Here is a 20775-nt window from a genome sequence, read left to right as displayed (position 1 = left end):
AAGGGAGAAAAATATGAGAAATAGGCCTACAAGTCTGTTTATACAATACCCCAGAGAGACACAGGGGGAAACAAAATTAGTAACAGTAGTCGGAATAGAGGGTCCAAGGAGGGGGAAACAGTGGAAGGAAGATTTGGGCTGATTTTCTCTCCTGGATTAGTCTTAATGTTATCATTTTAAAATTTTTATTGGAGGCTCGTAAAACTCATCACAATCCATACATCCGTCCATTGTGTCAAGAACATTTGTACATTTGTTGCCATCATCATTCTCAAAACATTTGCTTTCTACTTGAGCCCTTGGTATCAGCTCATCATTTTTCCCCTCTCTCAGAAACCCTTGATAACTTATAAATTGTTATTTTGTCATGTCTTACACTGTCCAACGTCTCCCTTCAGCCATTTATCTGTTGTCTGTCCCCCTTGGAGGAGGTTATAGGTAGATCCTTGTGATTGGTTCCCCTTTCTGCCTCACCTGTGCTCCACCCTCCCAGTATTGCCACTCTCACCACTGGTCCTGAGGGGCTCATCTGTCCTGGATTCCCTGTGTTTCCAGTTCCTATCTGTACCAGTGTGCATCCTCTGGTCTAGTCGGATTTGTACGGTAGAATTGGGAGCATGATACCGGGTGGTGGGGAAGAAAGCATTTAAGGACCAGAGGAAAGTTGTATCTTTCATTGTTGCTAACTGGCTCATCTCCTCCCTGCAAACCTTCTGTAAGGGGATGTCCAGTTGCCTATAGATGGGTCCCCAATCTCCATTCCCCCTCACTCACAATGATATGATTTTTTGTTCTTTGATACCTGATCCCATCGACACCTTATGATCACACAGGCTGGTGTGCTTCTTCCATGTGGGCTTTGTTGCTTCTCAGCTAGATGGCCACTTGTTTATCTTCAATCCTTTAAGACCCAAGATGCTATATCTTTTGATAGCCAGGCACCATCAGCTTTCTTCATCACATTTGCTTATGTACATGCTTTGTCTTTAGCGATTGTGTTGGAAGGTGGGCATCATGGAATCCCAGTTTAATAGAACAAAGTGTTCTTGCATTGAGGGAGTACTTGAGTAGAGGCCCAATTGTTATCATTTAAAAAATATTTTTTTCAATATTCATCAACATTAATATTAATGTTAGCAACAATTTAAAAGAATGTTTTATTATGAAATTGAAATAAATATTTTTCTAATTTCTGGCTCATTCTTCATAGCATTGAAATCCATACCATGTCCAGTTCTCTTTCTCAAAAGGCAGGGGATGAGAACGATTCACATAAAATCAAACAGTAACTACAATGTAACCATCCTAGAAACATTAGCACTGTCTTGTCATATTAACTAACTCACACACATAAACACCCACACACACACACAATTTGAAATTTTAAGACAATACAAGGCATAAAAGGTATCTTGACTTTATTCCAGTGGCAAGGCATCAGTTCTTTCTGCACCACTCGCCTAGAGGGAACGGAGCAATTACCCAGAATCCCATGGTGTTGAGTCAAAGGCAGTGAAAGAAAAGAATGTACCAGAGAACCCCTGGTAACTCTAGCTAGTGACTCAGCTTCTGTCCATGGAATTGAAACTATCCATTCTGTCAGTACCCAAGCCATCTTCAAAGGGGAAGCTCAACATTACACAGCTGGGCTGGAGTTCTACAAGCACTCAGGGATCGTCAGGACTGCCCAGCAGTGTGTGCCCACAATAGAGACAAAACCAGAGCCAGAGCCCTCAGAGAGGATCCTGCACCCACTGCCTCCCACCAGCCGGCCCTGCCTCCCCCGCACCTCAACCCTAGACGCCATCCATTTCCCTTGGTTTCCCGACAACCCTTGCTCCCGGCCAGGCAGGAGTCTCCTTTCTACAAAGCCTTCCTTTTGTCTCATCCCTATTTCTGCTGAGGCAAAAAGCAGCCCAGGACTTTAAAAAATAACAACAACTGCTGGATCCCAAAAGCCACATGAGCTGGAGGAATTTTATAAGAAAGGTTTTGAAACTCACAAGACCCTGGCATCTAGTCCAGTGTCATCCGGTCTGACTTTGTTTGCCTCAACCTCCCTCCCAATCTCGGGGTTTCACCGGCACAGTCACCGGCAGACAGAATCGGGGGCCTTCTTCCTGGCAAAGATGAGGGAGGTGGGACCAGAAAGATTAGCTCCCGATTTCAGAGCAGAGGCTAGAAGGAAGGAAAGAGGGGGAGAAGGGAGACCTTCGTGGAGACATGCAAGGACACGGCAGACTCGCCCCATCCCATATCTCAGCCCTTATGCACTCCCCCCCTCCCCTGGCCAACATCCAGAGAGACTCCAGGCTGGGAGTCTGTGAATGTGCGGCGGAGATAAGCGGTGCGGAGAGGGAAGCTCGCCCAGTTATATATGGGCTACTGCACTGCTCCAGAGAGGAGCCAGGGGAATCTTCCATTTCCAAGCCATGTCTGCACTCAGTCCCGCTCCTCAAGATTAAGAATTCTCTTTCTTGGCTTCCTCCCATTCCCTGGAAGGTAGCTTAAGCAGTTACCTTGAGAACATGAAAACAGCAGTGGGTTTTTGCTGGAGTTTTTTCATGTCTGAAAATCACCCTGACCCTGGACGTGTGTTTGTTATGAGACTCGGGAGTAGGAAGCTCCATTCTCCCCTTGCCTTGGGGACCATCACCCCCCCAGCATGCATGCATGTGGAAGAGAAAGTCTTATCTCCAGCCAGGCCCAGTCCAGCAGGGGATATGCTGGGGGGGTGGGGGGCAATAAAAGCCACAAAAACAAACCCAGGTGTCCTTCCTTCCAGTGTCTGTGGAAGCATCTGGAAGAGCAGAGAGGGGAGGAAGGCCTAGTCTAGGAGGAGAAACGGCCTGGAGCAAGGGGGTTGGGTGGGGGTGGGGGGGTCCTTTGTTGCAGGCATCCTAACAATGAGGAAGTGTCAGGTGGGATAAGAAAGAATCTAGGGAAGCTGAAGCAGCTAGAACTGGGAGCTAATCCACTTTACCCAACACCAGCTGAGCCTTTATTTTTCTTGGTAAATAAACTTTTGTTGTGAATTAAGCATCCTTGTTTGTCCTGTGTACCACCCAACTCCAGCAGAACCCTCACAGCACCAGCACCAGCATGGTCTGCAGCAAAGGAATGTCTGCTTTTCTCCGAGCCCGGCCCCAGGGACAGACGCCTGGAAAAAATTCCTGAGATGGATTTGGAGCCACTCTGGCTGGAAATGAGAAGTGGCTTTGGATGGGGGCTGTCAGCTGTGCTCTGCGACGAGCTAAGGACATTGTCATGCCTCAGTCCCTTTGACACGACTGTTCAACAGCCGGAATCACCTTTCTCTGTCTCTCCCTCATTCACTAATAGCCTTTAAGAAGACAGCTCCATGAAGCTCTCCTGATCCCCTCACTCCGAAGTCATCTACCACCCTTTACACTCATGTAGTAAGATGCGTGTATCTGTGCGTCCACATACGCTCCCCTGCCTGATCGGATGGAGTCCCCGGGTGGTACAGACAGCTAACACACACTGCTCACACAATGGCTGGAGGTTCAAGTCTACCCAGCGGTGCCACAGAAGAAAGGACTGGCAATCCATGTCCCCCAGAACCAGTCCTTGGCGTACCCTTCTACTCTAGCACACAGAGTGGCTATGGGTCTGAACCTGCTCCACACAATTGGTGTCTGGCCTTGCCTTCTACTTGCCCTCACTCCCGCTCAGTGTCAACTGCTCAATGTCAAGGACCGAGCCCTTTGATCCCCACCCTGCACAGATCAGACACTCCCAAAGAACTTCATGACTTGAACACACAGGACCCTGAGGAGTGACCTGGTCCGGGCTGACATTCCTTACGGCCACACCCATGCATCCCTTTCTTTGTCCCTCAGGTGAGTGTCTAACACCTGCCAAGCTCTTTCTGTCTGTCTGTCTCTCTCCCTCAGCACATGTTAAATTATTTAATCCATCAGCTAAAAAGCAAGTGCAGCCTCGCTGAGACCTTCCTCTAGGACATAACAGATCCCAGGATCACCGGGCGGAAGTCGGACAGTGGCATTGGAATTTTCGGGGCAGTGAGTTGATGTGAACGGGGAGAGTTGTTGTGCCACCTGAAGATGGACTCACGTCACTGAACTGTCCGTGAGAAACTGTTTCAAAGCACAGACTCCAAAAAAAACTCCTGGCAATTGTACAGGGGGTGCGGCTTCTGTCACATAGCCTGCACCTGGCCAGGTGAGAAGCCAGTCCCTCATGAAGATCCCCAGGGAAGACAAACTGGGTAAGATGACGGTGGGCCCTCGGAGGGCTTTCCCCAACCCACCAAGGAGAGCCCTAGACCCAGCTCTCACAGAAAATGACTGAGGTGGGATAACCCATTCATCTACGAGCACCATGCTCTGGACACACTCAACCAGGAAGCTGATCACTTGGGGGAACACAAGGCTCTAGAGATCTGTTTTGAACCATTAGTCAGTGAAAACGCTATGGATCACAAGAGACTAATGTTCACCCTAATGTGAGCCAGGAGCACTGGTGGCTGGTTTACAGGCTGATGCACGGGGCTGCTCACCGCAAGCTCCGCAGTTGGCAACAGCCAGCTGTTCCATGGGAGCACGAGGAGGCTTCCGGCTCTGGGAACGAGATACAGGTCCAGAAAAACCCACGGGGAAGTTCTATCCTGTCCTATCAGGGCGACTAGGAAGCCGAACAGATTCTGTGAGTCGGGAGCATTCAAAATACTCAGGGGCATCGGGATGAGCCCCAGCATACCAACAAGCCTGAAGATGGCGCAGGACCAGGCACCATTGCATTCTCTCGTAGAGGGGGGCACGTCACCAGTGGCTGGCACCGAGGCTCCGGCAATTCGACAGCAGCAGCAATTCTGTGTGAGGGAAGAGCTCTAGGAAGGCTTCCGGCCAGGGGAGAAGATGGTCAGTGGGGGTGGGAGGGTCCTGAGAGAAGCCAGATCAATAGCACAAATGCCTGGAGGATCTGGTAGGTCCAGAAGCTGCTCTGCAGGGAGGAAAATGGGAGGGGGTGGGACAGAGAGGGGGAAGCCTCTTCCCAACTCCCAAATTACAGGATTCTAATCCGAACCTCCCCTGCCATCCAATGCCCAAATTGTCGAAGATCAGGGACATTTGAAGAGAAACTTGAATTGTATGTCAAGGTATAAACCAAGAAGAAATTGTGAAATCCAGACAAAGAATAAATGCTCCTTATCTCTGGCCAGGTGCAGGCTATGTGACAGAAGCCGCACCCCCTGTACAATTGCCAGGAGTTTTTTTTGGAGTCTGTGCTTTGAAACAGTTTCTCACGGACAGTTCAGTGACGTGAGTCCATCTTCAGGTGGCACAACAACTCTCCCCGTTCACATCAACTCACTGCCCCGAAAAGACAAGCATCAAAGCCGTCTACTTCTGTCTGCCCAGCTTGGGAAGATGATAATGGGTTTTAATGGACTGTAAACAATAAGACCAGCCTTTATAATGAAGTTTAACCAATTGATTAAGCCTTTTGGCTTCCGCTCTGCACCCCGCCATCTCCCTCCCCATCATTCAAGCCACAGGCAACCTCCATGGGTCCTCAGGTGGTAAGTGGGGTGGGATGGGGGTTGGGTGACAGCCAGGGATGGCCCTAGAGGGAGTCCAGGAAATCTCTCTCTGTCACATCTGAGTAAAAGGAAGAAGAATCCTCTCTTTCAGAAAATCTGAAGTGTAAGAGGCGTAGTGGACAGACAAATAGATTCGAGAATGGGCTTAAGAACTCACTGGCTACTCTGAGCAGAGCACTTGCCCCCATAATAACACAGTGCGTCGAGGAATGACCTGCCGCCAGTGGAATCACAGTCGAGGAGGCTTGCTGGGAAAAGAGATCTATTCATAGCAACTGATAAGTTTTCACAATGAGATTCACACAGTGCCACACAAATCCAATCCACTGTTCCCATTTCTTCGGGTTTTCTTCCTCTTTGGGTGACCGGGGCAGACAACAGTCATAACATGGAGGAATCAGAAAGGAGAGAAAGAAACAGGGGCGCACAGGAAAAAGAAAGCCAAGTCCCTCCCTCCTGCCCTGCGCTCTCTCCACATTCAGCCCTGGCTCCGGGGAAGAAAATAATGTGTTATCACTAGCGGCCAGAGTCCCAATTCAGGCCACATTGTCTTCCTGCACCAACACGTCATTATTGTGCTGAACTGTCCAAAATTCTGGCCATCTGGGCGTTTCTAGTTGATATAACAACTCCCAATACCCATCAGTCATCCCCTTTACTGTAGAAATGTTGTGTGTAATGCTGTGCGTGTTCAGTCACACACACTGGGGATATCGTAGGGGAAACGCTAAGGTTTTCTGTCCATGGTTCAAAGGTTAACCATCTCTACCTTTGAGAACACTGATGAATGCCTTCCTTATTTTGTATGTGGAGAGCCTTGGATGATTCAATAAATATTAACTCATGTTGATGCCATAAATAATGGTGGATGGTAACAAAGGATGAACACTATCATTTCCGCTTTAAATTTTCCTCAGGTTTCCATTTTTTCTTTTTTTTAAAATGCAGGCAATGCTACTGAAGCTCCTACAGGACACTGGGCATGGGGGTTGACATAAGGGAGCAAGGTGAAACAGCAAGCCCTGCCTTCAACAAGCTCACAGTCCAGTGGGGAAGACAGGGGGGGAATGAACTGTCCCCGGGAAAAGGGTGACTTCTACAGGAGATGACTGAGCCCAATCTTAAAAGATCACTAGGGGTTTTGCCAAGGAAAAAGAAGAGAAAAGGGGGATTCTCAGGAGGTGGGTCAGTAAACAGTGAGCTATCTGGTATGTTCAGATTGACGGAGGAGTGGAGGAGAGCAAAGAATGAGAAATTAAATGGGAGGGGGAGACTGGACAGGGCCCAGGCTATAAAGCCAAAGATGTTTTGCCAAGCAGCTTAGATTTGATCCTATTCACAATGAGGAAACCACCGAGGGATTTAAGCAGATGGAGTGGACCAGATTTATATTCTAGAAAGACAATTCTGACTGCCAGGTAGAGAAATACCCTGGAGCAGGAAGACACTGGATGGAGGCATTTCCAGAAAGAATCAGCGAGACTGGGTGCCCCACCAGAGGCAGGAGCAAACAGGAGCTATCCAAGAGGGTCTTCTCATTTGGACAAAGGGCCCTCGTCCAAGATAAGAAACCAAGAAGGAAGCAGGAGGCCTGGGTATTGAGAGCCTTGTTAGGAGGCCCAAGCCAAGAACCTAAACTTTTCAGTAGAAACCCTTGTGTTTGCAATGTGTCAGCATCAACCACTGAACGAATGCAGTCGTTGTTCATCTACTTGTGGTACACACGTTCCCCTTTTATCTTATTGAAATTGCAAGACCACCTGGGGAAAATGCCTCTCAACTTCCCATAGGGCCTAATGCAGTTCTGGGCACGTAAGTGTTCGATGTTTGCTATGAAATAAAACACCAGGAGTTCTTAAGAACCTGATAGATATTCCCTAACCTGCATCACAAGACCCTCCAGTAGTTCATCTTTAATTTCTAATAGGGTTGTTGTTGTTGTTTTTAATAATTCCTGATAAAATAATCAGTTGTTATCGAGTCGCTTCAGACTCACGGTAATTCCATGTGTGTCGAAGTGGAACTGTGCTCCCAAGGGTTTTTTCAATGGCTTGTCACCAGGCCTTTCTTCCAAGGCGCCTTGGAGTGGACACTACCCATCCATCTGTTGCTTAGCAGCCGAGCACATGAACTGTTTGCAACACCTAGATTGAGTAATTCCTAGATGTTTGGATTTTACAGTCTAGAAAATTTTTAACTAACGGAGAAGCACAGCCTTGCCAATTTTTTTTGCCTACTAAAACCCACTGCCATCTACTACCAGTTTCTTAAGAGAAATGACATTAAAGATAGATGCTAAAAGTCAGATGACTATCATTTTAAGATTAAGAATAATCCCTCAAATTAAATCACTTTCTCAACCAAAGAGCCAATACTTTTGACTCTCTGGGTCCAATCATTCTTCCCTACTGGAGGGAGGTGGGTATCTGTCCTGATCATTGTAGAGTATCCAGCAACATCACTAGCTAATATCCATTAGATGCCAGGCGCATGGAGCCAGTGGTGACAACTGCAAACTCAGTATCTCCAGACATTTCCCAAGCATCCCCTGGGGGCAAAATTGAGAAGTGCTTAATTAAATCAAGTAAGCTGTATTAGTTGAGCTTACCTTGTCCTGATCTATGAGGCCAATGGGAAGCTTATCTCAGGCTAGCATCAGTCCATAACCAGTCTTTGGGAACAGGAGGCATAGAAGTAACTTAAAAAACAAAACACCTGACTGTCCATCCTCATAGCGACCCTATTAGAGTAGAATTGCCCCTATGGGTTTTCAGACTATGAATCCTTATGAGCGTGGAAGACGCCACTTTTCTCCCCAGAGGTAGAGTGTGGGATATGAAATCACACTTGCTCAGTGCCAAGTGAGTGCTCGAGGTCCCTCCTCGCCCATAGAATGAGGACGACCACCCCTACATCACCAAAGGTGTGGGATGAGTACATGGAACAGTGGGAACGCACAGAGCAGCATGGCTGGCTACTGATGTCGGGGTAATCACTACTAACAATATTAATAATTGCTTTATGACACATAGCACAGGCAGGGGCCCTGGATAATGATAGTAACTCCGAGGACTTTCTGGGTAAAGGGATTTACACCTCAGGGGGTAGGCCTTCAGGCACATTTGATTGGCTGGCTACCTGAGCTCTGGGAGAAAGACAGGGCTTTCTACTCCCCTAAACAGTTACAGTCTCAGAAACCCACAGGGGTCACTGTGCGTCAGCAATGACTTGATGCGGGGTTAGTATCTGAGCCCTCAGAGGAGACAGGTGGTGTAATAGTTATGGGTTGAGCTTCACTCTGCAAGGTCAGCACTTCAAAACCACCAGCTGCTCTTTGGGAGAAAGTTGGTGCTTTTTACTCCCATAAACAGTGATAGTCTCGGAAACTCGCAGAGCTGGGTCTATCCTGTCCTACAGAATTGCTCTGAGTCAGCCCTGAACTAAAAGACAGGATGAAAGAAAGACAGGGCTTTCTTCTCCCATAAACAGTGACAGTCTCAGAAACCCACAGGGCGCTTCTACCCTGTCCTTTAAGATCCGTATGAGTCAGCATTAACTCGATGAGTTTAAATGCGCCCTCAAGCACCCTACTGGGCCCACTTCCTTTCGCCCACCCTGCCATATGGAAAGCCTCCCATCTTTAACCAAACAACCCTCTCCCTTGGGGCCCCTGAACAGACACAGAGGAGCCCTCTAGTGAGCCGTTTGAAAGCCACAGTCGCTGCCTGGGTTTGGGCATAACCTTCACCTTCAGCTAGGACACTGCAGACTGTGTAGGTCCAGTCCTTAGAGAGGCCCATTCCCCGTCTGTTTGTATTCTGTCTTGATTGTGTATGATTGTCTGTATATGAAACCCAGATTTGGTAAACCTACAGAGACAACTGGATCAATAGATCCAAAGGGCCATGACGGGGGGGGGGGGCGGGGGGTGTTTGCCGGGAAATGGGGAGCTAACAGCAACGAGTACAAGGAAGAAGAAATGTCCTGGAATCGATTGTAGTGATGGTCACACAATCCTTAAGAATGTGATCTGACTATTGAAATTCATGATATGTGAATTGTATGCCAGTGGAACTGTTAAAGAGAAACTAAGATAAGAAAGACAGAAAGGGGCCCACTTCATCCACGCTTTTAAGATGCTTCTGTCCTTAGCTATGCGACCCAGAGGAGAGCAGATGTGGGCACAAAAGGAGGGAGTGGGAGGCACAAGGCAGCAAGGACTCAGCAGGCAGGCAGCCTCAATGGAAGGGCGGAGGCAAGGGGGGTCTGTGCCGTTTGCTCAGCAGGATGGGGCTGCAGGTTCTACCCCTGCCCCTGCCCGCGAGCCCACCTCCCACCCACCTCAGCAGGCAGAGCTTCAGCAGCTCTCACCAGAGGGGCAAGCACTTCTGGCTAGAAACCAGAAGCAGTCCTGACCGAAGCCCAGGCACAAGAAATTTCTGGGGTTCATCTCCCAAGTCCTTGAAGTCACCTCTGACAAATTCCCCCAAAACTAGCACTTTTCTGGTCATCACAGGGTCACAGTATGTGAGAGCCAGGAGGGGCCTCAGAGAGCAGGCGGTTCAGGCCCTCGTGTCCCATGTGGGGAGACTGAGGCTCAGAGGGGGAAGGAACTCGCTCAGGATCTCACTCAAGAGGGCTCAAATCGGGGCAGGCACTGCGGGCACTAAGCCTGGCCTGAGACTCCGAAACGATGAAGGAAAGGAAGGCGTGTGAGAAACCACATCTCCCTGCATGGCCGAGACGACACATGCTCAGGTCGGAGCAGCCCCAGAGAAGAGAAGGAACGTGTCCTCAGAAGGGGCCGCTGATTAGTTCCATGGCTTCTCCACCCATTTGGAAACTGCAAGCAAATGAATGATTTCCATAGGAGGTTCTAGCCACTTCATTCTCTGCCCCATCACACGGTACCCCATGACCAAAACACAAGAGAAAATAAAAGATCACTTGAGGAAGATGTGTCTGTGGGGTGTATTTGTGTGTGCATGCACGCGCACCCACACACTGTGCATGCACAGGTGTGGGTGGGAAAGAAGTAAATAAATGCGCCCAAGTGCCGGTCAACGGTTAAGTTTAACCAAAAGGGTGAAGGTTTGGAATTGGTCAAAGTAAATATTGGAGGGAGGAAAAAGAGCCCTAAATATCATCTATATCAAATTATAATTTTTTAATATTTGGAAATGGCCAGGACTCATTTTTACAGTTTTGTTCAGTTCCTCTGACTAGGAACTAACCTCCTGAGGTAAGACGCCGCAGATGGCACAAGTGTGAGACTCCAGACATGGACGTGATGCTTGCCTTCCTGGTGGCTCACAGCCAGGGCAAAGGTGCAATCCGATGTTATGTATTTGATACGACCAATCCACCCAAATACACATGTGGGTGTCACACTGTGTTTCCTGCAGTCGGGGCTCAGAGACTAAGGAAAGGCCACAGCAAGCTGGGCGGGGTCAATGTCAGCATTTTTTTTTCAAAGAAGCCCCTACTTTTGTGATACAGGTGGCTCATCATTAAGTGAACTGCAGTTTCACCTCTATTCTGTCCTAGAATCCTTTCCCATAAATAAGTTGTTGAAACGAGATCCACATCCAAACAACAATCACCACGTTCTCTATTCACAGTTGTATTTCATTTTGGACATGAACCTACCCACTGCCATCGAGTTGATTCTGACTCAGAGTGACCCTTTACAGGGTTTCTGAGCCTGTGAAGCTTTGCTGGAGCAGGTAGCCTCAACTTTCTACTGCAAAGGGACCAGTGAGCTTGAACTGCTGACCTGCGTTTAGCAGTCCAATCCTTGCCTACCCAACTGAACCACCAGAGTTCTCCTAATTTTGAACATGTTAAGTCCATAAACTAACCATGAAAAAAAATCCATGTTTAGTTATAAATATAAAAACCATTACAACATCATAGCATTCAAGTCTTATAGCCTTGAAGGTAGGTATAGCCCACTCCTCCAGGAGCCTCAAAGAACTCCTCTGGCTAAGGGACACAGGGGAAAAGGGAGGAGGGAATGAGAGATGCAGGAATTTCTTCTTCAGGCAACAAGAAGCTCCTGAAGGGTTTGAAGGCAGAAGTGGCACAATTGGATCATCCTAGCAGAGTAGGGATGGCTGGGGGTCACTCAAATGGAGGGCAGTCTAGACAGCACGACAAAGTCCCAAGCTAAAGTGGTGGGAGTGGAGGTAAAGGACCGGAGACCAATTAAAGAAAGCTACTGCAGAGAACAACTAGAGCTGAGTGTGGCCAGGCCAGGGGTAAAGGCGCCCAGGAGGACTTTCAGCTTTGCTGGACCAGGGAAATGGTGCTGCGGTCTTTCAGAGGGAATCCAAGGGAGGGAGCAGCGTGTGGTAACCTTTGTTTTTGAACCCACTGAAGCTCCAGTTGGACATGTGCACATGAGGCTTCAGAGAGAATTCGGGGCCTAGAGATATGCTTTTGGAAATCACCACCCTATATGTGATGATGGATCCTGCAGGTATGGAGGAGGTTGGCTGAGGAGATGGACATCAGCCTCATGCTAGCCACTCAGTCTCTGGGCAGGTTGCCCCTACCCACCCCACCAACCTCTCAGGTTGTCAAGATGGCAGGGAGACAAACAGGCAGTGAGGAGCTGACCTTCGGAGAGACAAGAGGGATCTGAGCAACTATACTGCATTGACAGGAAAGTCTAAATGAATTCTGGGTCCTGGGGGCCCTATTGCTCTTGTTAGGTGTTGTCAATTCCAACCGGTAGCCACACCATGTGACCGCATAGAACTGCTCCCCAGGGTTTTCTTGTGGTGATCTGGACGGGGCAAGAGCCCCAGTGGTGTAGTGGTTAGGTGCTGGGCTGCCATCCACAGGCATCAGTTCGCCACCCCCAGCCGATCCGAGGCTTTGCACTCCGATAACAGTCTCAGAAACCCAGAGGCCATTCTACCCTGTCCTCCAAGGTCACTTTGAGTGACCTTTGAGTTCCTTTGGTTGTTTTGAACCTGTGTAGGAGGGAGCCCTAATGAGATAGCTCAGCGGTTTGCTCCCTTTAACAGCTCTGTGGGGAAAAGATGTCCCAGTCTGTTTTCCTCAAGATTCCATCCTTGAAAACCCTGTGTAGGGAGTTGGAGTTGATGTGCTGGCCATGGGTGAGGGCCGTCTGTAGAGGTGCAGATGACCACGTCTCTCTCCTTCAGAGCAGTCGGGTGGCTTCAAACCATGGACCTTTTGATGAGTGTAACCATTACACCAGCAGGGACCCTTAGGGTGCCCCGAAGTCCCTGAAATCCAAACTCATGGCTCATGCATGCCCCTTATTCAGCTCTTCAACACCGACAAGCGCGACCTGGCTGCGACAAACCTCCACGCTGCCCCGCTGGGTCAACACCCACCATCGAGCATCATCCTTTGCACGTGTGGGCCATTTGCTTCCCCTTTGGAGAGGTGACTTTGAAATTAGTACAGCTTACAGCGCCTACGCCCAGCTCCATGCCATCCACCGAGTGTGGGAGGGCAGAGCAGAGGACACAGCGAGGACACGGAGAGGCTCCGGGTGACTGCAGAACTTCCTGACAACAATCTGATGTCGCTCCACTCCAGGGGAGAGGACGGAGCGGCAGAGTGATGGCAACCCACCATCCCAGGGAGCGGGGAGGCAGGCCTGGAGCCAAAGAGAAGGCCTCTGGCTTGCTCTAGCCATCGGATCACCAACCTCTCCCCCATGTCTGGCCCTCCCCTTGCAGTCACAAAGGGAAAAGGAGAGTACAATGGAAACAGGGCCTTCCCTGGGGCTTCTGACCAACCTCACAGGGAGATTATGATCTCTCTGGTTGCCATGCCTACTGTGATGTCACTCCTTGTATCATTCTATCTGATGGATTCCACCCCTCCCCCCCTACAGAACATGCTCCTGGGAACATCATGCCTGAGAGCCCCTTGGGAGCTCTGGCCCTTGTCTTATCTCCATCCGGGTAGTCAACATTGTCCAGGGACCTTGGGAGTCTCTACAGTGTCCAAGAGAACTGGAAAGGGCTCAAGCAAAATTCACTGCCCCTAGTCCAGGTCGACTTGCAGTGATCCTGCGGGACAGGGTAGAACTGTACCTGTGAGTTTCTAAGACTGTAACTGCTTGCCGGAGTAGAAAGCCCTGTCTTTCTCACAAGAAGCCAGCAGCTGGTCGTTTCAAACTGCTGACCTTGTGGATCGGGGCCCAACTTGTAACCATTACGCCAGCAGAGCTCCTCAGGAAAGGGTTAGATCCTAGAAAAAGCTCTCACCCAAGCGGATCATTCTATTCTTATATTTCAGCAGAACCAAACAGAGCAAAGACTTCACCAATACTACCTAGAAATACAAGCCACCGAGACGTGTGTGGGAAGGTGCTCTCAGTTTTACTTCCGTGTTGAGAAGGCAATTATTTTTTAAGGAAAATAAACAGAAATGAATAAGGATTGGGGGACAAGGACTATAAGTCTCAATTTTACCCTGCACAGAGAAATACAAAAGAAGAAAGATAAACATCTCCATGTTTATTTTCCATATCGGGCAGCCATGGACCTCATGCAGTGGTTCGCAACCTTCCTAATGCCGTGACCCTTTCATACAGTTCCTCATGTGGTGGTGATGACCCAACCATACAATTATTTTCATTGCTACTTCATCACTGCCATTTTGCAACTGTTATGAATCGGGCGACCCCTGTGAAAGGGGGTCGAATGACCCACAGGTTGAGAACCGCTGACCCAAGGGGGCCTCTCCATGTCCAGGAAAAGTATTTCTTTATGTCCCCACTAGGCACGAGACACGATGCCAAGTACTGTTTACCAAAGACCTAGTCCCTGACCTCAAGGAACTAAAAATCAAGATCTCCACTCACCACTCTGACATCCACACAGGCTAGTGTTTACCCCATCATTGTTGTTCTTGTTGTTGTTGGGTCGGTTCGGACTCATAGCAACCCCGGGCCATCCTCACAATTGTTATGTTTGAGCCCATTGCTGCAGCCACTGTGTCAACCCATCGAGGATTTGCTACCCCTCCACTTTTCCAGGGACCAAGCCTTCCTGAGAACATGCCCATGAGTCTCATGTCTCTCACAAGTACACAGAGAACCCTTGCCAACCTTGCCTTTAAGCTTAAGCAGCATTCTGACCGTACTTCCCCAAACAAATTCGTTTGCTCTTTTGGCAGTCCGGGGTACTTTCAATTTTCCTCCCCAACACCACAATGCAAACACCTGGAAAGGGAGGGAACACGATTCTCCTTCCTGGCTCCGTCCCCCTTGCAGGGATCCATAGCGCTTCCATGGGACAGTGAAGGGAGATGCCTCTCAGCTGGCCTGGTTTCAGACAACCCACCTGCTGCAAGCAGCCTCCGGCCTGCCTGAGGGCCAGCCTGTGGCCAGTGAAGCGCAGCGGGCCAGTGAGACTTTACCCACCAGGCCAGCACTACCTCGGCCAGGCCTCAACTGCCTGCAGGAAAGGTCCAGACTTCTGAAATCAAAATGGCGGTGACTGTGGGCCTCAGGGAGAGTGCGATTTTTCAGCTCAACTCTTCCAAAAACCTAGCACACAGAACTGGCTTTATCTGGTCAATACAGAACCCAGATAACAAGTCTCTGTGTGCTTACAAAGAAAAGAATTGACACCTCATATAAATCCTTGCCGTGGCAGGTGGCTGGGGGATGGGGTGGGGAATCCAGTCCCCTGTGGTGAGCGAGGAAAGAGTAGGGGGCATCCCAGGTGACAATGATCTGCAGGACTCAGATTTGAATCTTAAGTACTCACTGGGGGGAGGGGGGCCCCTGGCAATGGCACAGGTGCACAGCAGTTTGTGTAGAAGTCACATTACCAGGCCACAAACAAGCCGCTACTGTGAGTTCTTTTGTTTGTATTTCGTGGGCAGGGGAGGGCAAGCATGGGGGCAAGGAGCAGTGGGAAAGAGATCCCCACAGAAGCCCCAGAACTGACTCACCACGTGACTGCTGATACCGCTCAGGGACCAGGTGTCAGGCTTGGTAGAAGTGTCCTCTTTTTAACCAGTCTGTCTCCCTTTCACCTGTCCCGAGTGTGGCCAAGTCGATGGCCTACTTTCGCAGGCTCCCCTGGGAACGGAGACCTGAGCAGGGTGTGTTTCCCTCACGCGGGTCAGAAGCTTTCCCTTCCAGCCACAGGAAGGGGGCCAGCAAGGGCCCACAAGAAACACAAGGTGCTGATCCACCAAGCCTACCCACTCGGACCCACCGATGTGAGAGGGGAACCTGCTGGAAACCTGTTTGGGTCAAAGCGTGCCCATTGGAACCAGAGCCAAATGAGTGATGTGGTTGACACATTGTGAAAATGTAATAAATATCACTGCATGATTTGTGTAGAAACTGTCGGATGGGCATGTGGTTTGCCACATAAACTTGCACCGAAACCCATGTTGTTTGTACAAGCAGCAGCAGCATGGCCCTGCTCGTGCCCTGGGAGTGGTAGGGTGGGGTCACTCACAGCTGGTATCAGACCCGAAAAGGGGGAAAAAAATGCTGACCTGAGTTTATTCCCACTCATAGCGACCCTCTAGGGTTCCAAGGCTGCAATCTTCACAGAAGAGACGTGGCCACATCTGTTTCCTGTAGTTGGTGGATTCGAACCACCGGCCCTTAGCAACCAAGCACTTCCCAACAGGGGCACCAGAGCTCCTTTCTGGGCAAGGAAGTGGATCTTAAGCACAGAGACGCTAGGATGTAACAAAGCTGGGTTTGAATTTCAGCATCACTTCCTCACTATCCGGTCTTGGGTTCATCGCCCTCTCTTTCCCTCATCCATCAAAACCAAACTCCTCCTCTTTGAATCAACGCAGACTCACAGTGACCCTGTGTAGAACTGTCCATCAAAAGGGAACGGAAAATATCTTTTATGAAATTATGAAAATGCCAGAACTCGGTAGGTCTGGTAGCTATCTGCAATTCCCATTTTGTCAAAAGTTATGATGTGATCATGTTCAGTCACTCACCCGCTTTGCCCTAATACACCTCTGTCCAACATCCTTCAATACTGATCCAGACACCATAACTGACCTAGAGGGGAAATGTTGTAGACCTCTTGCCCGTGACAAGCTAACTGATCCACAGCGAGTTCAGAGCTTTGTTCTTATTGCACCTCTTCTGTGTGAGTCTGGATACTTTTGAGAAACGAATTCACGAAACTCATGTATAAGAGAGAGTGCTATAAAGGTTAAGTGCACATCAAGAAAACATCCCAACCCAGTGTTGCCCAAGCCCACAATATCCCATATGTCCGACACCGATCCACAAAGTCCTCCTCCATCTCACAAAACACAGATTATGACAGCGACTGCAGGAAGAAAGCCGAATCAGTGAACATATAAGCATCTCAGCATAGGCAGGGGTCTCCATGCAGCTGCTCCAGCACCCAGGGATGCATCGGGGTAGGTCCATGCGGCTTCTCCTTGGGGATGTCTTGCAAGACGTGAGTCTTGCCAGCTGAAGCAGGGAACTGGCTAAAGTAGCTCCGCCCTGGTCCGACCATCACTAGAACTTAGAAAGGCAAGGCTCACTGAGCCATTTATCCCTCTGCCCTTCAGTTAACCCATGTGTTTATCAGCCAGGTTGGCACAATAAAAATCCTTTGATTTTTTTTTACTTACATGTGTATTGTTCATATACTTCTGCATGCATATGCAACATCTGGAGCTGCCAGGAGTCAGAACTGACTCCACTGCAAGTATATTTTAGGTTATATGTGAAACATGTATCTGTACAAGCCAAAAAGTATTACTATAAAATCATAGAAACTGTTATAAAACAAAAACATTTCAAAGGTGAGGCTATTACATCTGGACATAACCTCCACAGGTCTCTACACTTCTGAAAGTGGTGTTCCCACCTCTCTAACCCTTCCCTGCAGAATTATGCGCTCTTCAACTTACACTACCTCAACACAGCAGCTTGGGCACCTTATATTCAATGTTCTCTGAGTGTGGGGCACAAAAAGAGGTCTGAAGGGGCAAGATCAAGGTTGTTGAATGGATGAGGTAAGACTTCCCAATGAAATTCTCATAGGACAGCCATTGCTATCCCCAGAGGATGAGCAGGTACACTGTCACGATGGGGAAAAAAAATCCTCAGTGCCTTTCCTAGCCTTCTTCTCACCAATGTGCTTATCAGTTTTCTTAAACGTTCTCCATAATAAGCCCCAGCCCCAGCCCCACCCCCACCCCCGATCATCCTATGTTCATTGGGAAAATCTAAGGAGCGTCCTCTTTGGAATTCCAAAAATCATTCATGATAATGTTCTGAGCTGATCTCTCGTGCCTTGAAGCCCAAGAGATCCCCTTGGAAACCATTGTCTTGATTAGACCTTGTTTCCTGGATCGTTGGTAAATCCGAGATTCATTCCCAGTTATGATTTGTTCCATGAAATCATCTTCAATCTTCCTTAAAAGATTGACAGAAAGATCAAATCTTTGAGCTACCTCACACTTTTTTGAGGTACACAAATCATGAGCTGGTTCCCATTGAGCCGAAAACTTGGCCAAGACCATGATGTTCACTTAAAATTGAAAATGCCAAACCACGTTGAGATTCCCTCAGTGGTTGTTCTGTGGTCTTTTACCACCAGTTTCTGGACTTCAGTCACAGTTTCTTCATTCATCTAGGTTAATAGTTTTTTTTCTTGGGGGGGGGGGTTTGATGTTATTTTTCCCTTGGCTCATCTTTGACTTTTTGTTTGTTTGTTTTTAAATCATTTTATTGGGGGCCCTTACAGCTTTTATAACATTGCAGACACCAATTGAATCAAGCATTTTTGTACATATGTTGCCAGCATACTTTTCTAAACATTTAATTTATATTTGAGCCCTTGGTATCAGCTGCTCTTTTTTCCTTCCTTGCCCCCACTTCCACCCTCATGACCCCTTGATAAATTACAAATTATTATTTTCATTTGACCTTCCTGAAAACACCTAATCAATCTACAAACTGTTTTATGCAGACAGTACTTATGTAAACTTGCTATGAAGCTTCAATGATTTGGGAAGAAGTTCACTTGAGTGTTCTTTAAAGTCTAATATTAACTCTGACCTCAAAATAATTTTTTACCATAGCACAGAAAGTATGCTTTTTTTTTAAGGTATCCTAACAAGACTAAGACAAGTGTATTACGGAGACAACTTTACTATAGCCATCCATCGCAGAGATGTGTTTACACACATTTTGTTTAGAATAAATCCATCTGTGCATGAACTGGAGCCCTGGTAGGAATATTTTTGGGTAGTAATACATATCTTGGTACAACGTATTCAAATAGGACTGTATCCCTCCGGCTATTTCCCCCTCCCCCTTCCTCCAACATCAGCTCTCCTTCCCCATTCCTGCTTTCCCCAGGGTGTCCATTTTAATTAATATTTTGGGTCTTTGTATGTTTATATTCAAATTCATAAGATTTTATTTACACACACAGATAGTAAGCTAAGTGTTTGTGGTTTATTAAGCAAAAAAGGAATTCTGTGTGGATTCACCATCAATGCTCATGGAAGGAGAGATGAAAAGACAGGTTGCGGTGGGTAAATCTGCTGCACAAAGACCTCTTTAGAGTACTGAAAAGCAAGGATGTTACTTTCAGGACTCAGGTGCGCCTGACCAGAACCATGGTCTTTTCAATCACCTCATATGCATGTGAAAGTTGAGCACTGAATAAGGAAAGCCTAAGAAGAATGGATGCACTTGAACTTTGGGGCTGGCAAAGAAAACTGAAAGTACCATGGACTGATAAAAGACCAGCGTGCTCCTTAGAGGCAAGGATGGAAAGACTTCATCTTTCAGAGTATGGACATGTTGTCAGGAGAGAGCAGTCCCTGGAGAAGGACATCAGACTTGGGACATAGAGGGACAGCGAAAACAAAGAAGGCCCTAACGAGATGGACTGGCACAGTGGCTGCATCAGGAGGTTCAGGCACAGGAAACGACTGTAAAGAAGCTGCGGGACCAGGCAGTGTCTCAGTCTGTTCTGCATAAGGTCGCTGTGGGTAGAATCCACCTTGACGGTACCTAACAGCAACTTTACTTTGTTGTCACATACTTGACAGCTTTATTATTATTATTATTCCACAGTACTTTGCCACATTATTTGGCTCTGTAATAATCCATGGTATGAAGGTGTCACCACTGCTGGACCATTCTCCCATGATTCAATTCTCGGCCACTGCCAAAAAAAAAAAGCAATTACTTTCTGGTGGCTATGTCCTCCCAGACAAGCACCAGGACTTACACCATGTGCAAATCACCCATCAAAAGAATACCATGATATGCCCCAGTTAGTCACGTCACCCTTAAAACTCCCCTGATAACGGGGACCTTTCTGCTCCTAGAGTCCATCTCCTGGCCTGGATCTGGCTCCTGACCGCCAGTTCTCCCGGAGTCATACTAAGGCAAGTGAACTCTGCAAGTTATTTTCCCCTCTGCAGTATAAAGCAGCAACTGCCCCCAAGGCGGCTGGATGTGAGACCACGTTTGAAAGTGATTTGTATACAGGAGCCGTGTGCGAAGTAATAGTTTTGCTCTGATTCTATGGACTGATGTTTCTAACATCCTGCTTGAGGGTCAGGGAAGGGAGGGCAAGCTCAAACTAACTGATTCACTGAAAGGCCCAGGAGACGCAGACATCCCTATTTGTAAGGTGTCTGGGGCTGAACGGAAGCCTCCTCTTTCTGCATTGCTGAAGCACCTTCCACTCTAATTGTTTACAACCAAGAGGCAGGAACTAGGTGGAGAGCCTCTTGTCTCTCTTCTTGCCCGGCTGTGCCAGATCCCAGCGAGAGACAACTGCAATTGAAGTTGCTAGAAGAGCAATCGACTGACCAAATTTTGGAGTATCTGTAAGCTCACTTGTGTTTGCTTTGCCCTCCAAAGTACCCTAAGCCTAAATTTCATTTACAAAAGATGTGAGAAGGAATTGCTTTCGCCCACCCCCCTTCAAAGCAAAAGTAGGGGGGAAATCTTCAACTGTTGAGTTTCAAGCAGGCGTTCTGAAGTCTTCCAAGAGCATTTCAAGAAACAAGCAGTGACAACAATTTGTGAATTGACCTGGTCACCATGAGCCAACAAGAGACAAAAGTAATGTTGTTGTTACTATTGTCAGCTGCCCACAGCAAGAACAGTAATGAGTGGAAAAATCAATAGGACTAGTGTGGTGTTTTCCTGCTTCCAG

This window comes from Tenrec ecaudatus, chromosome 14, assembly GCF_050624435.1.
Source record: "Tenrec ecaudatus isolate mTenEca1 chromosome 14, mTenEca1.hap1, whole genome shotgun sequence".
Lineage (NCBI taxonomy): Eukaryota > Metazoa > Chordata > Mammalia > Afrosoricida > Tenrecidae > Tenrec > Tenrec ecaudatus.
Note: the sequence above shows the minus strand (reverse complement) of the source record.